The 17,862-nt window shown below is 43.0% G+C and overlaps 1 protein-coding gene across 1 annotated transcript in view; it reads right to left on the bottom strand.

The window, feature by feature from the left end:
• LOC106612303 (SH3 domain-binding glutamic acid-rich-like protein) overlaps positions 1-17,862 on the bottom strand; it is a 48,398-nt gene that overhangs the window by 29,759 nt on the left and 777 nt on the right. The window lies entirely within an intron of this gene.

The raw sequence follows: 17,862 nt of genomic DNA, 5'->3' as shown, positions 1-17,862 counted from the left end.
GGCATGGCATTGCAAAATGGAGTATTAGCCTTCCATCTTCAAGATCCCTTTTACCCTGTACAAATCTCCCACATTACCACCACCAAAGCAGCCCCAGACCATCACATTGCCTCCACCATGATGACAGATGGCATCAAGCACTCCTCCAGCATCTTTTCATTTTTTCTGCATCTCACGAATGTTCTTCTTTGAGATCCGAACACCTCAAACTTAGATTTGTCTGTCCATAAGACTTTTTTCCAATCTTCCTCTGTCCAGTGTCTGTGTTATTTTGCCCATCTTAATCTTTTATTTTTATTGGCCAGTCTGAGATATGGCTTTTACTTTGCAACTCTGCCTAGAAGGCCAGCATCCCGGAGTCGTCTCTTCACTGTTGACGCTGAGACTGGTGTTTTGCGGGTACTATTTAATGAAGCTGCCAGTTGAGGAAGGCGTCTGTTTCTCAAACTAGACACTCTAATGTACTTGTCCTCTTTCTCAGTTGTGCACCAGGGCCTCCCACTCCTCTTTCTATTCTGGTTAGAGCCAGTTTGCGCTGTTCTGTGAAGGGGCAGTACACAGCGTTGTACGAGATTTTCAGTTTATTGGCAATTTCTCGCATGGAATAGCCTTCATTTCTCAGAACAAGTATAGACTGACGAGTTTCAGAAGAAAGTTCTTTGTTTATGGCCATTTTGAGCCTATAATCGAACCTACAAATGCTGACGCTCCAGATACTCAAGTAGTCTAAAGGCCAGTTTTATTGCTTTTTAATCAGAAAAACAGCTGACTGTCTAATACTGCCAGCGTAAACCTGTTAGACAGCTGACTTTCTAACACTGCCAGAGTAAACCTGTTAGACAGCTGACTGTCTAACACTGCCAGAGTAAACCTGTTAGACAGCTGACTTTCTAACACTGCCAGAGTAAACCTGTTAGACAGCTGACTTTCTAACACTGCCAGAGTAAACCTGTTAGACGACTTTCTAACACTGCCAGAGTAAACCTGTTAGACAGCTGACTGTCTAACACTGCCAGAGTAAACCTGTTAGACAGCTGACTGTCTAACACTGCCAGAGTAAACCTGTTAGACAGCTGACTGTCTAACACAGCCAGAGTAAACCTGTTAGACAGCTGACTGTCTAACACTGCCAGAGTAATCTAATGAAGGAAAAGGCAGCAGGAGAATAGAAGCCTGATGATCTAAAGGTTTGATTCAAAACGTTAGAAGACTACAAATCCCATGAGCCTTATACAGCAATCACTTGCTGTATACCTCTGATGATAAAGCTAAATGTGTGCTATTGTTTTACATGGAATAATGGTGTAGGTGTGACTATGCTCTTCAAGAGTTGATGATTCTACAACCAAATAGTTCAGATGTATTTAATAATCAGTTGTCAATGGTTTTAGCGGGACTGTGGGTCTCCTTGTCTACACCTTATTGGGACATTTTATTGAAAACGACCTATAGACCAGGTGCCTAACGGGCATAGTGGAAGGCAGGTTCATGTTCCTGAGGTGTGTCCCTGTCTGATGACATCATCGTCAGCTGTAGTAGTAGTCAGGTCTCTGGAGACAGAGGAGAGGACACACCAGGACAACACCTAAAGAGACAGATAACATCACTCCACCAGACTGCTCTCTAGCTCCTCTTGAGGTTAGAGGAGAGGGGTCAGAGTTCAGAGGTGAGAGGTCAGGGGGTTGTGTGTGAGCTCCTATAGTATCTAGTGGGTTGATATTCCAGCTATAAACCCTGTTGCAACCCTGTTCTGTTGTCCTGGTGGGTTGCTGGGTCCGTTGAGTTGACAGTTTAATCTGAAGCAGCATTCCACTGGCCAACTGTCAATAAACATTTACTTCAAATCGGAATATTTATAAACCCTCTCTCTCTCCCTCCCTCCCTCCCTTCCTCTCTCTCTCCCTTACCTCTCTCCTTCTTTCCTCTCACTCCCTTCTCTCTTCCCCTCCTCTCCCACTCTCTCCCTGAAACTTGAAGACTTGTGATCACTTCCTGTTCAGAGCCCTGGGGTAAGCTTCCTGTTCAGAGCCCTGGGGAGAGAAGACTGAACATTCACTCTTTTTCTACTCTATTTTTTTACCACCCTCCCTCCCTCCCTCCCTGTAGAATGTCCTATTATCCAGTAGATTAGATTATAGTCCTGATAGGGTTAGGGCAGGTTAGGGTTAGGGTAGGTTAGGTAAACAGGGTTAGTTACCAGGGTATTATAGATTACATAATAGTCCTGATAGGGTTAGGGTTAGGGCAGGTTATGGTTAGGGTAGGTTTGGTAAACAGGGTTAGTTACCAGGGTATTATAGATTACATAATAGTCCTGATAGGGTTAGGGTGGGTTAGGGCAGGTTATGGTTAGGGTAGGTTAGGTAAACAGGGTGTGTTACCAGGTTTTATCGATAACATTATAATCACGATAGGGTTGGGGAGGGTTAGGGTAGGTTAGTTAAACAGGGTTAGTTACCAAGGTATTATAGATTACATAATAGTCCTGATAGGGTTAGGGTGGGTTAGGGCAGGTTATGGTTAGGGCAGGATAGGTAAACAGGGTGTGTTACCAGGTTTTATAGATTACATTAGAGTCATGATAGGGTTAGGGCAGGTTAGGGTAGGTTAGGGTTAGGGCAGGATTGTGTAAACAGGGTGTGTTACCAGGTTTTATAGATTACATTAGAGTCATGATAGGGTTAGGGCAGGTTAGGGTCAGGGCAGGTTAGGGTTAGGTCAGGTTAGGTAAACAGGTTGTTACCAGGTTTTATACAGTTGAAGTCTGAAGTTTACATACACTTAGGTTGGAGTCATTAAAACTCGTTTTTCAACCACTCCACAAATTTCTTGTTAAACTATAGTTTTGGCAAGTCGGTTAGGACATCTACTTTGTGCATGACACAAGTAATTTTTCCAACAATTGTTTACAGACAGATTATTTCAATTATAATTCACTGTATCACAATTCCAGTGGGTCAGAAGTTTACATACACTAAGTTGACTGTTCCAAGGCTTGGAAAATTCCAGAAAATGATGTCATGGCTTTAGAAGCTTCTGATAGGCTAATTGACATAATTTGAGCCGATTGGAGGTGTGCCTGTAGAAGGCCTACCTTCAAACTCAGTGCCTCTTTGCTTGACATCATGGGAAAATCAAAAGAAATCAGCCAAGACCTCCACACATCTGGTTCAGCCTTGGGAGCAATTTCCAAACGCCAGAAGGTACCACAAAATAAAAGCTGAAATAAATCATTCTCTCTACTATTATTCTGACATTTCACATTCTTAAAATAAAGTGGTCATCCTAACTGACCTAAGACAGGGAATTTTTACTAGGATTTAATGTCAGGAATTGTGAAAAACTGAGTTTAAATGTATTTGGCTGTGGTATATGTAAACTTCTGACTTCAACTGAAGATTACATTATAGTCATGATAGGGTTACGGCAGGTTAGGGTTATGGTAGGATAGTGTTAGGGTAGGATAGGGTTAGGGCAGGTTAGGGTTAGGGCATGTTAGGGTTAGGGCAGGTTAGGGTTAGGGAAGGTTAGGGATAGGGTAGTTTAGGGTTAGGGCAGGATAGTGTTAGGGTAGGATAGGGTTAGGGCAGGTTAGGGTTAGGGCAGGTTAGGGTTAGGGCAGGTTAAGGATAGGGTAGTTTAGGGTTAGGGCAGGATAGGGTCAGGGTAGGATAGGGTAAGGGCAGGTTAGGGTTAGGGCGGGTTAGGGTTAGGGCAGGATAGGGTTAGGGCAGGATAGGGTTAGGGTAGGATAGGGTTAGGGCAGGTTAGGGATAGGGCAGGTTAGGGATAGGGTAGTTTAGGGTTAGGGCAGGTTAGGGTTAGGGCAGGATAGGGTTAGGGCAGGATAGGGTTAGGGCAGGATAGGGTTAGGGCAGGTTAGGGTTAGAGGTTAGAAACAGCAAGAGGTTAGGGTTAGGGCAGGTTAGGGTAGGGTTAGGGTTAGGGCGGGTTAAGGCAGGTTAGGGTTAGAGGTTAGAAACAGCAAGAGGTTAGGGTTAGGGCAGGTTAGGGTTAGGGCAGGTTAGGGTTAGTGCAGGTTAGGGTTAGAGGTTAGAAACAGCAAGAGGTTAGGGATAGGGCAGGTTAGGGTGGGTTAGGGCAGGATAAGGTTAGGGTAGGTTAGGGTTAGGGCAGGTTAGGGCAGGTTAGGGTTAGAGGTTAGAAACAGAAAGAGGTTAGGGTTAGGGCAGGTTAGGGTTAGGGCAGGTTAGGGCAGGTTAGGGTTAGGGTAGGGCAGGATAGGGTTAGTGTTAGGGCAGGATAAGTTAACAGGGTGTGTTACCATGGCAGAATAAAGTGAACTTTCCATTTTCTAAGATGATTTAATCAGTCTGCAGGGAGGGCCACTCTGATTGGCTGTGATTCCACACAGGTCCCCTGATAAGCCAGCTCAGAACAGACGTAGAAACACTGGCTGTGTGTAGGCATTAAAACTCTGGCTTGGGTTAACTTCTTTGGGATAGGGAGCAGTATTTTCACGGCCGGATAAAAAACGTACCTGATTTAATCTGGTTACTACTCCTGCCCAGAAACTAGAATATGCATATAATTGTTTGATTTGGATAGAAAACACCCTAAAGTTTCAAAAACTGTTTGAATTGTGTCTGTGAGTATAACAGAACTCATATGGCAGGCCAAAACCTGAGAAGATTCCATACAGGAAGTGCCCTGTCTGACAATGTCCTAGGAGAGTCATCTGATGAAGATCATCAAAGGTTAGTGCTGCATTTAGCTGTGGTTTGGGTTTATGTGACATATATGCTTGCTTGGAAAATGGCTGTGTGATTATTTGTGTCTATGTACTCTCCTAACATAATCAAACGTTTTGCTTTCGCTGTAAAGCCTTTTTAAAAACGGACAATGTGGTTAGATTAACGAGAGTCTTATCTTTAAAATGGTGTAAAATAGTTGATTGTTTGAGAAAATTGAATTGTGGTATTTTAGTTGGTTTTGTATTTCGCGCCGTGCGATGCCATTGGCTGTTGGCTAGGGGTTCTGCAGGCGGAATGGGGTTCCGCTAGCGGAACGTCTGTCCTCAACAGGTTAACTCTGGATCAATCATCTCTGATATGATATGAGGACTCATAGCAGTCAATCAGTCTAACAGGAGGTCTGATTAGATGTATTAAATAATATAACACTTGTCTACTCAACAAACTGATAGATACTAACCACTGAGCAGACAGACAGACAGACAGACAGACTGGGTCTGTTATCACCTAACTAACCACTGAGCAGTAATATACCAGACCAGACAGACAAACTGGGTCTAAAGTCTCTACTGTGGCTTGTAGTATGTCATGTCATGTAGTAAAGTAGTAGTAATAATAATGTCTCAAACTGGTCTAAAGATGGCCTAAATGAGTTTCTGAGGTCCAGCTGCAGCCAGCCAGCCGGTCAGCCAGTCAGCCAGCCAGTCATCCAGCCAGCCGGCCAGCCAGTCAGTCAGTCAGCCAGCCGGCCAGCCAGTCAGTCAACCGGCCAGTCAGCCAGTCAGTCAGCCAGCCAGCCAGCCGGTCAGCCAGCTAGCCTGCCAGTCAGTCAGTCAGCCAGCCAGCCGGTCAGTCAGCTAGCCAGTCAGTCATTCAGCCAGCCGGTCAGTCAACCAGCCAGCCAGCCAGTCAGTCAGCCAGCCAGCCGTTCAGTCAGTCAGCCAGCCAGTCAGTCAGCCAGCCAGCCGGTTAGTCAGCCAGCCAGCCAGCCAGTCAGCCAGCAAGCCAGTCAGTCAGCCAGCCGGTCAGTCAGCCAGCCAGCCGGTCAGCCAGCCAGTCAGCCAGCAAGTCAGTCAGCCTGCCAGTCAGCCAGCCAGTCAGTCAGTCAGTCAGTCAGCCAGCCAGCCGTTCAGTCAGCCAGCCAGCCAGCCAGCCAGTCAGCCAGCCAGCCGGCAAGCCAGTCAGTCAGCCAGCCGGCCAGCCAGCCAGTCAGTCAGCCAGCCAGCCAGCCAGCCGGTCAGCCAGCTAGCCTGCCAGTCAGTCAGTCAGTCAGCCAGCCGGCCAGTCAGCCAGCCAGCCAGTCAGTCAGTCAGTCAGTCAGCCAGCCAGCCGTTCAGTCAGTCAGCCAGCCAGTCAGTCAGCCAGCCAGCCAGTTAGTCAGCCAGCCAGCCAGCCGGTCAGCCAGTCAGCCAGTCAGCCAGCCAGTCAGCCAGCAAGCCAGTCGGTCAGCCTGCCAGTCAGCCAGCCGGTCAGTCAGCCAGCCAGCCAGTCAGCCAGTCAGCCAGCCAGTCAGTCAGTCAGCCAGCAAGTCAGTCAGCCAGCCAGCCAGTCAGTCAGCCAGCCAGTCAGCCAGCTAGCCAGCCGGTCAGTCAGCCAGCCGGTCAGTCAGTTAGCCAGCCAGTCAGCCAGCCAGCCAGCCAGCCAGCCAGCCAGCCGGTCAGTCAGCCAGTCAGCCAGCCAGTCAGTCAGTCATCCAGTCATAGGGCTGGGCTGTATCCAGATTTCCATACCATCATACCGTTTCTTTACCATACTGGGGTGTACGGTATTACCGGCAATGCAAACAAGGGGCGGAATGACTTTATGCTAACAAATGCCAACAAAGTACTAGTGAATTCCCATAGTGGATGCTGGCTAAATAATAACAAGTACTAGTGAATTCTCAGGAGGAGTGGAGGAGAGGAGTGGAGGGAGGTGAGGTATGGAGAGGAGTGTAGGAGAGGGGTGATGAGTAGAGGGAGGAGAGGTGTGGAGTGGAGGAGAGGTGTGGAGGGAGGAGAGGTGTGGAGAGGAGTGGAGGAGAGGGGTCGCGAGGAGTAGAGGGAGGAGACGTGTGGAGTGGAGGAGAGGTGTGGAGGAGAGGAGTGGAGGGAGGTGAGGTGTGGAGCGGAGTGGAGGGGAGGTGAGGGAGGAGAGATGTGGAGGGAGGAGAGGTGTGGAGAGGAGGTGTGGAGAGGAGTGGAGGGAGGTGTGGAGAGGAGTGGAGGGACTGAAGGGTGAGAGGTGTGGAGAGGAGTGGAGGTGTGGAGAGGAGTGGAGGGACTGAAGGGTGAGAGGTGTGGAGAGGAGTGGAGTGGTGTGGAGAGGAGGGACTGAAGGGTGAGGGGTGTGGAGAGGAGTGGAGGGAGGATAGGTGTGCAGTGGAGTGGAGGGTGGGAGAGAGGAGAGGAGATAGGGGAGGTGGGTGGACGGTATACATTACAGAAAAGAGTTCAAACATCTAATATGGTTTAGGGTTAGACCCTAAACATCTAATGTGGGTCTCTAATATATTCACTCCATTATAACAGACTTATAACTCGATAATGTCACTGTGAGCACCCCCCCCAGAATTATACCAGTCAGTTATAGAAAGAGGAACTGTACTAGAGGAAGTAACTCTAAATATGGGAGTCAGTCTGCTCTCTGTTCTCTCCCTCTCTTTCTCAGTCGCTCTCTGTTCTCTCCCTCTCTTTCTCAGTCGCTCTCTGTTCTCTCTCTCTCTCTCTCTCTCTCTCTCTCGCCAGAGAGTTCTCATGGTGGGTTCCTGCATGCTGCAGTGACTCTAAGTCAGTTCAACTCCTCTCAGGCTCTCCTCCTCTCTTCAGTCAGTCAGCAGTATAGGGGAACTCTGTTAACCACACTGCTGTGAGACTCAGCTCACACTAAACTGACACAACAAACACTCTGCTGACACTCTGCTGACACTCTACTGAAACTCTGCTGACACTCTGCTGACACTGCTGACACTCTGCTGATACACTGCTACAACTCTACTGACACTCTACTGACACTCTACTAACACTCTACTACAACTCTACTGACACTCTACTGACACTCTCCTAAAACTACTGACACTCTACAACAACTCTACTGACCCTCTACTGACGCTCTCTGTCACTCTATTAAAACTCTACAGACACTCTACTACAACTCTACTGACACTCTACTACAACTCTAATGACACTACTAACACTCTACTAACATTTACATTTACATTTTACATTTTAGTCATTTAGCAGACGCTCTTATCCAGAGCGACTTACAGTAGTGAATGTATACATTTCATATATTTCATACATTTTTTTCCCCGTGGGAAACGAACCCACAACCCTGGCGTTGCAAACACCATGCTCTACCAACTGAGCCACACGGGACCAGTCAGGGACCACTCTACAAACACTCTACAGACACTCTACAGACTCTTCAGACACTCTACTAAAACTCGACTGACACTCTACTGATATATTAAAACTCTACTGGCACTCTACTGACACTCTACTGACACTCTACTGGCACTCTACTGATACTATTAAAACTCTAATAACACTCTACTGACACTCTACTGATAATATTAAAACTCTACTGACACTCTACTAAAACTCTGCTGACACTCCGCTGACACTCTGCTGACACTCTACTGACACTCTACTGACACTCTACTAGCACACTACTGATAAAATTAGAACTCTACCGGCACTCTACTGATAGTATTAAAACTCTACTAAAACTCTACTAACACTCTACTGACACTCTACTAATACTCAACTGACACTCTACTGGCACTCTACTGATACTATTAAAACTCTACTGACACTCTACTAACACTCTACCGACACTGAGCTGGCACTCTACCGACACTTTACTGACACTACTGACACTCTACTGACACTCTACTGACAATCTACCAACACCCTACTGACACTCTGCTGACACTCTAATAAAACTCTAGTGTAATTCTACTGACACTACTAAAACTCTACTGTAATTCTACTGACACTCTACTGGCACTCTACTGGCACTCTACTAACACTACTAAAACTCTACTGTAACTCTACTGACACTCTGCTGACACTCTACTAAAACTCTACTGTAATGCTACAACACTCTACTGCCACTGTACTGGCACTCTACTAACACTCAACTGACATTCTACTGACACTCTACCAAAACTCTACTGTAATTCAACTGGCACCCCACTGACACTCTACTAAAACTCTACTGTAATTCTACTGACACTCTACTGGCACTCTACTGACACTCTACTGACACTCTACCTTCACTCTACTAAAACTCTACTGTAATTCTACTGACACTCTACTGACACTCTGCTGACACTCTACTAAAACTCTACTGTAATTCTACAACACTCTACAGGCACTCTACTGACACTGTACTAACACTCTACTGACACTCTACTGACACTACTAAAACTCTACTGTAATTCTACTGACACTTGACACTCGACAAACACTCTACTGACACTCTACTGGCACTTTACTGACACTCTACTGGCACTCTACTGTAATTCTACTGACACTCTACTGACACTCTACTGTAATTCTACTGACACTCTACTGACACTACTGGCACTCTACAAAAACTCTAAGGTAATTCTACTGACAATCTACTGACACTCTACTAAAACTCTACTGATTCTAACCTCTAACCCTAACCTAACCTGCCCTAACCCTAACCTGCCCTAACCCTAACCTCTTGCTGTTTCTAGCCTCTAACCCTAACCTGCCCTAACCCTATTAAAACTCTACTAACACTCTACTGGCACTCTACTGACACTACGGGCAATATACTGATATATTAAAACTCTACTAAAACCCAACTGACACTCTACTAAAACTCGACTAACACTCTACTGAAACTCTACTGATTCTCTAGAAAAACTCTGCTGACACTCTACTGATACTATTAAAACTCTACGAACACTCAACTGACACTCTACTGACACTCTACTAAAACTCTACTGACACTACTAAAGCTCTACTGACACACTACTGGCACTCTACTGATACTATTAAAACTCTACTAATGCTCTACTGGCACTCTACTGACACTACTGGCACTCCACTGATATATTAAAACTCTACTGACACTCTACTGACACTCTACTAAAACTCTACTGATAAAATTAAAACTACTGGCACTCTACTGATAATATTAAAACTCTACTAAAACTCTACTAACACTCTACTGACACTCTACTGGCACTCTACTTATACTATTAAAACTCTACTAACACTTTACCGACACTAAGCTGGCACTCTACCGACACTCTACTGACACTCTACTAAAACTCTACTGTAATTCTACTGACATTCTACTAAAACTCTACTGTAATTCTACTGACACTCTACTGACACTCTACTGACACTCTACTGTAATTCTACTGACACTCTACTGGCACTCTAATAAAACTCTACTGTAATTCTACTGACACTCTACAGACACTCTACTGACACTCTACTAAAACTCTACTGTAATTCAACTGAAATTCTACTGACACTCTACTGACACTACTAAAACTCTACTGTAAATCTACTGACACTTGACAAAAAATCTACTGACACTCTACTGGCACTCTACTAACACTTTATTGACACTCCACTGACACTCTACTGGCACTCTACTGTATTTCTACTGACACTCTACTGACACTCTACTGGCACTCCACTGACACTCTACTGGCACTCTACTGTAATTCTACTGACACTCTACTGTACTTCTACTGACACTCTACTGACACTACTGGCACTCTACAAAAACTCTACTGTAATTCTACTGACACTCTACTAAAACTCTACTGTAATTCTACTGACACTCTACTGACACTACTGACACTATTAAAACTCTACTGACACTCTACAGACACTCTACTGACACTCTACTGGCACTCTACTGTAATTCTAATGATACTCTACTAAGACTGTACTGACACTCTACCGAACACTCTAAACCTCTACTGTAATTCTACTGACACTCTACTGGCACTCTACTGACACTACTAAAACTCTACTGTAATTTTACAACACTCTACTGGCACTCTACTGACACTCTACTAAAACTCTACTGTAATTTTACAACACTCTACTGGCACTCTACTGACACACAACTAAAACTCTACTATAATTCTACTGGCACTCCACTGACACTCTACTGACACTCTACTAAAACTCTACTGACACTCTACTGGCACTCTACTGACACTCTACTATAAGTCTACTGACACTCTACTTGCACTCTACTGATACTATTAAAACTCTAATAACACTCTACTGACACTACTGTTACTCTACTGATATACTGGAACTCTACTGACACTCTACTGATACTCTACTGGCACTCTACTGTAATTCTACTGACACTACTGACACTCTACTGACACTCTACTGGCACTCTACTGGCACTCTACTGGCACTCTACTGACACTGTACTGGCCCTCTACTACCACTACTAAAACTCTACTGTAATTCTACTGAAACTCTACTGACACTCTACTAAAACTCTACAACACTCGACAAACACTCTACTGACACTACTGTTTCTCTACTGATATACTGGAACTCTACTGACACTCTACTGATACTCTACTGGCACTCTACTGTAATTCTACTGACACTACTGACACTCTACTGGCACTCTACTGGCACTCTACTGACACTGTACTGGCCCTCTACTAACACTACTAAAACTCTACTGTAATTCTACTGAAACTCTACTGACACTCTACTAAAACTCTACAACACTCGACAAACACTCTACTGACACTTTATTGACACTCTACTGACACTCTACTGTAATTCTACTGACACTCTACTGACTTCCTACTGTAATTTTACTGGCTCTCTACTGACACTACTGGCACTCTACAAAAACTCTACTGTAATTCGACTGACACTCTACTGTAATTCTACTGAAACTCTACTGACACTCTGCTGTAATTCTACTGACACTCTACTAAAACTCTACTGTAATTCTACAACACTCTACTGGCACTCTACTGACACTGTACTGGCACTCTAAAACTCTACTGACACTCTACTAAAACTCTACTGTAATTCTACTGACACTCAACTGAAACTACTTAAACTCTACTGAATTCTACTGACTTTCAGCAAACACTCCCTACTGGCCCTCTACCAACACTTTATTGGCCTCCACGGACACTCTACTGGCACTCTACTGGCCTACTGACACCTCTTCAGCCTGACAGCCTCCTACTGTATTTCTACTGACCTCTACTGACACTACTGGCCTCTTACAAAAACTCTACTGTAATTCTACTGACACTACTGACACTACTGATGCTATTAAAATTCGACTGACACTCTACTGTAATTCTACTGAAACTCTACTGACACTCTGCTGTAATTCTACTGACACTCTACTAAACCTACTCTACTGTAATTCTACAAACACTCTACTGGCACTCTACTGACACTGTACTGGCACTCTAAAACTCTACTGACACTCTACTAAAACTCTACTGTAATTCTACTGACACTCAACTGAAACTACTAAAACTCTACTGTAATTCTACTGACACTCGACAAACACTCTACTGGCCCTCTACTAACACTTTATTGACACTCCACGGACACTCTACTGGCACTCTACTGGCACACTACTGACACTCTTCTGACACCCTACTGACACTACTGACACTCTACTGTATTTCTACTGACACTCTACTGACACTACTGGCACTCTACAAAAACTCTACTGTAATTCTACTGACACTACTGACACTACTGATACTATTAAAACTCTACTGACACTCTACTTACACACTACTGACACTATACAGACACTCTACTGTAATTCTAATGACACTCTACTAAGACTCTACTGACACTCTACTGTAATTCTACTGACACTCTACTGGCACTCTACTAACACTCTACTAAAACTCTACTGTAATTCTACTGAAATTATGCTGACACTCTACTAAAACTCTACTGTAATTCTACAACACTCTACTGGCACTCTACTGACACAGTACTGACACTCTACTGACACTCTACTAAAACTCTACTGTAATTCTACTGACACTCTACTGGCACTCTACTAAAACTCTACTGGCACTCTACTGACATTACTGGCACTCTACTGATATATTTAAACTCTACTGACACTCTACTGACAGTCTACTGACACTCAGCTGTAATTCTACTGAAACTCTACTGACACTCTGCTGTAACTCTACTAAAACTCTACTGTAATTCTACAACACTCTACAGGCACTCTACTGGCACTGTACTGGCACTCTACTGACACTCTACTGACACTACTAAAACTCTACTGTAATTCTACTGACACTCGACACTAGACAAACACTCTACTGACACTTTATTGACACTCTACTGTAATTCTACTGACACTCTACTGACACTCTACTAAAACTCTACTGACACTCTACTGACACTACTGACACTCTACTGACACACTACTGTAATTCTACTGAAACTCTACTCACACTCTGCTGACACTCTACTAAAATTCTACTGTAAATCTACAACACCCTACTGGCACTCTACTGACACTGTACTGGCACTCTACTAAAACTCTACTGTAATTCTACTGACACTCGACAAACACTCTACTGACACTCTACTGGCACTCTACTAACACTTTATTGACACTCCACTGACACTCTAATGGCACTGTACTGTAATTCTACTGACACTCTACTGACACTCTACTGTAATTCTACTGACAATCTACTGACACTACTGATACTATTAAAACACTACTTACACACTACTGACACTCTACTGACACTCTACTGTAATTCTAATGACACTCTACTAAGACTCTACTGACACTCTACTGACACTCTACTAAAACTCTACTGTAATTCTACTGACACTCTACTGGCACTCTACTGACACTCTACTGGCACTCTACTGAAATTCTGCTGACACTCTGATAAAACTCTACTGTAATTATACAACAGTCTACTGGCACTCTACTGACATTGTACTGGCACTCCACAGACACTCTACTGACACTCTACTAAAACTCTACTGTAAATCTACTGACACTCTACTGACACTCTATTGGCACTCTACTAAAACTCTACTGGCATTCTACTGAAACTACTGGCACTCTACTGATATATTAAAACTCTACTGGCACTCTACTGACACTCTACTAAAACCCTACTGACACTCTACTAAAACTCGACTAACACTGTACTGAAACTCTACTGATTCTCAACAAAAACTCTACTGTAATTCTACAACACTCTACTGGCACTCTGCTGACACTGTACTGGCACTCTACTAACACTCTACTGACACTCTACTAAAACTCTACTGTAATTCTACTGGCACTCCACTGACAGTCTCCTGACACTACTAAAACTCTACTGTAATTCTACCGGCACTCTACTGGCACTCTACTAACACTTTATTGACACTGTACTGACACTCCACTGTAATTCTACTGGCACTCTACTGACACTCTACTGACACTCTACTGGCACTCTACTGGCACTCTACTGGCACTCTACTGAAATTCTGCTGACACTCTGCTAAAACTCTACTGTAATTATACAACATTCTACTGGCACTCTACTGACATTGTACTGGCACTCCACAGACACTCTACTGACACTCTACTAAAACTCTACTGTAATTCTACTGACACTCTACTGACACTCTATTGGCACTCTACTAAAACTCTACTGGCATTCTACCGAAACTACTGGCACTCTACTGATATATTAAAACTCTACTGGCACTCTACTGACACTCTACTAAAACCCTACTGACACTCTACTAAAACTCGACTAACACTGTACTGAAACTCTACTGATTCTCAACAAAAACTCTACTGTAATTCTACTGAAACTCAACTGACACTCTGCTGACACTCTGCTAAAACTCTACTGTAATTCTACAACACTCTACTGGCACTCTACTGACACTGTACTGGCACTCTACTAACACTCTACTGACACTCTACTAAAACTCTACTGTAATTCTACTGGCACTCCACTGACAGTCTCCTGACACTACTAAAACTCTACTGTAATTCTACTGGCACTCTACTGGCACTCTACTAACACTTTATTGACACTGTACTGACACTCCACTGTAATTCTACTGACACTCTACTAAAACTCTACTGACACTCTACTAAAACTCTACTGTAATTTTACTGACACTCTACTTACACTACTGTAATTGTACTGACATTCTACTGAAACTACTGGCATGCTACAAAAACTCTACTGTAATTCTACTGACACTCTACTGGCACTCTACTAACACTTTATTGACACTGTACTGACACTCCACTGTAATTCTACTGACACTCTACTAAAACTCTACTGACACTCTACTAAAACTCTACTGTAATTTTACTGACACTCTACTTACACTACTGTAATTGTACTGACATTCTACTGAAACTACTGGCATGCTACAAAAACTCTACTGTAATTCTACTGACACTCTACTGGCACTCTACTGCCACTCTACTGTAATTCTAATGGCACTCTACTGACACTCTACTAAAACTCTACTGTAATTCTACTGACAGTCTACTGACAGTCTACTGTAATTCTACTGACACTCTACAAAAAATCTACTGTAATTCTACTGACAATCTACTTACACTCTACTAAAACCCTACTGTAATTGTACTGACACTCTTCTGGCACTCTACTGACACTTAACTGACACTACTGATACTATTAAAACTCTACTGACAATCTACAAACACTCTACAAACACTCTACTGACACTCTACTTACACTCTACTAACACTACTGATACTATTAAAACTCTACTGACACTCTACTGACACTCTACTGACACTACTGATACTATTAAAACTCTACTGACACTCTACTGACACTACTGATACTATTAAAACTCTACTGACACTCTACATACACTCTAGGGTACACTCTAGCCCATAGAGGTTAAATAACTGGCTGGTATACCCTATATATAACTGGCTGGTATACCCTACATATACAACTTGCTGGTATACCCTATATATAACTGGCTGGTATAGCCTATATATAACTGGCTGGTATAGCCTATATATAACTGGATGGTATACCCTATATATAACTGGCTGGTATACCCTATATATATAACTGGCTGGTATACCCTATATATATAACTGGCTGGTATACCCTATATATAACTGGCTGGTATACCCTATATATAACTGGCTGGTATACCCTATATATAACTGGCTGGTATAGCCTATATATAACTGGCTGGTATACCCTATATATAACTGGCTGGTATACCCTATATATAACTGGCTGGTATACCCTATATATATAACTGGCTGGTATACCCTATATATAACTGGCTGGTATACCCTATATATAACTGGCTGGTATAGCCTATATATAACTGGCTGGTATACCCTATATATAACTGGCTGGTATAGCCTATATATAACTGGCTGGTATAGCCTATATATAACTGGCTGGTATACCCTATATATAACTGGCTGGTATACCCTATATATAACTGGCTGGTATACCCTACATATAACTGGCTGGTATAGCCTTCATATAACTGGCTGGTATAGCCTATATATAACTGGCTGGTATACCCTACATATATAACTTGTTGGTATACCCTATATATAACTGGCTGGTATAGCCTATATATAACTGGCTGGTATAGCCTATATATAACTGGATGATATACCCTATATATAACTGGCTGGTATACCCTATATATATATATAACTGGCTGGTATACTCTATATATAACTGGCTGGTATAGCCTACATATAACTGGCTGGTATACCCTATATATAACTGGCTGGTATAGCCTATATATACCTGGCTGGTATAGCCTATATATAACTGGCTGGTATTCCCTATATATAACTGGCTGGTATACCAAACATATAACTGGCTGGTATACCCTACATATAACTGGCTGGTATACCCTATATATAACTGGCTGGTATACCCTACATATAACTGGCTGGTATACCCTATATATAACTGGCTGGTATAGCCTACATATAACTGGCTGATATACCCTATATATAACTGGCTGGTATAGCCTATATATACCTGGCTGGTATAGCCTATATATAACTGGCTGGTATTCCCTATATATAACTGGCTGGTATACCATACATATAACTGGCTGGTATACCCTACATATAACTGGCTGGTATACCCTATATATAACTGGCTGGTATAGCCTATTTATAACTGGCTGGTTTAGCCTATATATAACTGGCTGGTATAGTCTATATATAACTGGCTGGTATAGCCTATATATAACTGGCTGGTATAGCCTATATATATAACTGGCTGGTATACCCTACATATAACTGGCTGGTATAGCCTATATATAACTGGCTGGTATAGCCTATATATAACTGGCTGGTATAGTCTATATATAACTGGCTGGTATACCCTATATATAACTGGCTGGTATACCCTACATTTAACTGGCTGGTATAGTCTATATATAACTGGCTGGTATAGTCTACATATTTACATTTACATTTACATTTGTCATTTAGCAGACGCTCTTATCCAGAGCGACTTACAGTAGTGAATGCATACATTTCATTTCATGCATTTTTTGTATTTTTATAAAAGCTTTCAAATGAAACAAGCAATTTTACACACGGTAAAAAGTAGTTATCTTGACAATACTGCATTCCAAAAGAGTAGCAGATTTGAACATTAAACATGTTTGGCTTTACCTTAGGCATCCCTCTCAAGCCCTGTACACTGAGAAGGGACAATAGCAGATAAGGTCAGCTCTAGCAGAGATACAGTGAGCTCAAAGTATTGGGACAGTGTGTTTTGTTTTGGCTATACATTGTTGAGGCAAGAATAAATTAGTTCAGATGTAAGATTTGGCTTAACAGACGACAATGTTATATGGACTCACTGTGTGTGAAATAGTAATAATGATGAATGCCTACCACTTCCTCTGTCCCCCATATTTACAACATATAACTGGCTGGTATAGCCTACATATAACTGGCTGGTATAGCCTATATACAAATGGTTGGTATACCCGACATATAACTGGCTGGTATAGTCTATATATAACTGTCTGGTATAGCCCACACCCTCCTACTGTTCTGGCTGCTATTGGCTAAAACACATGACTGATACAATATGAAAGACGTCATGTCTCCA

Source organism: Salmo salar, chromosome ssa09 (genome assembly GCF_905237065.1).
Source record: "Salmo salar chromosome ssa09, Ssal_v3.1, whole genome shotgun sequence".
NCBI classification, from domain to species: Eukaryota; Metazoa; Chordata; class Actinopteri; order Salmoniformes; family Salmonidae; genus Salmo; species Salmo salar.
Note: the sequence above shows the minus strand (reverse complement) of the source record. Positions and strands in the feature narration are given on the sequence as shown.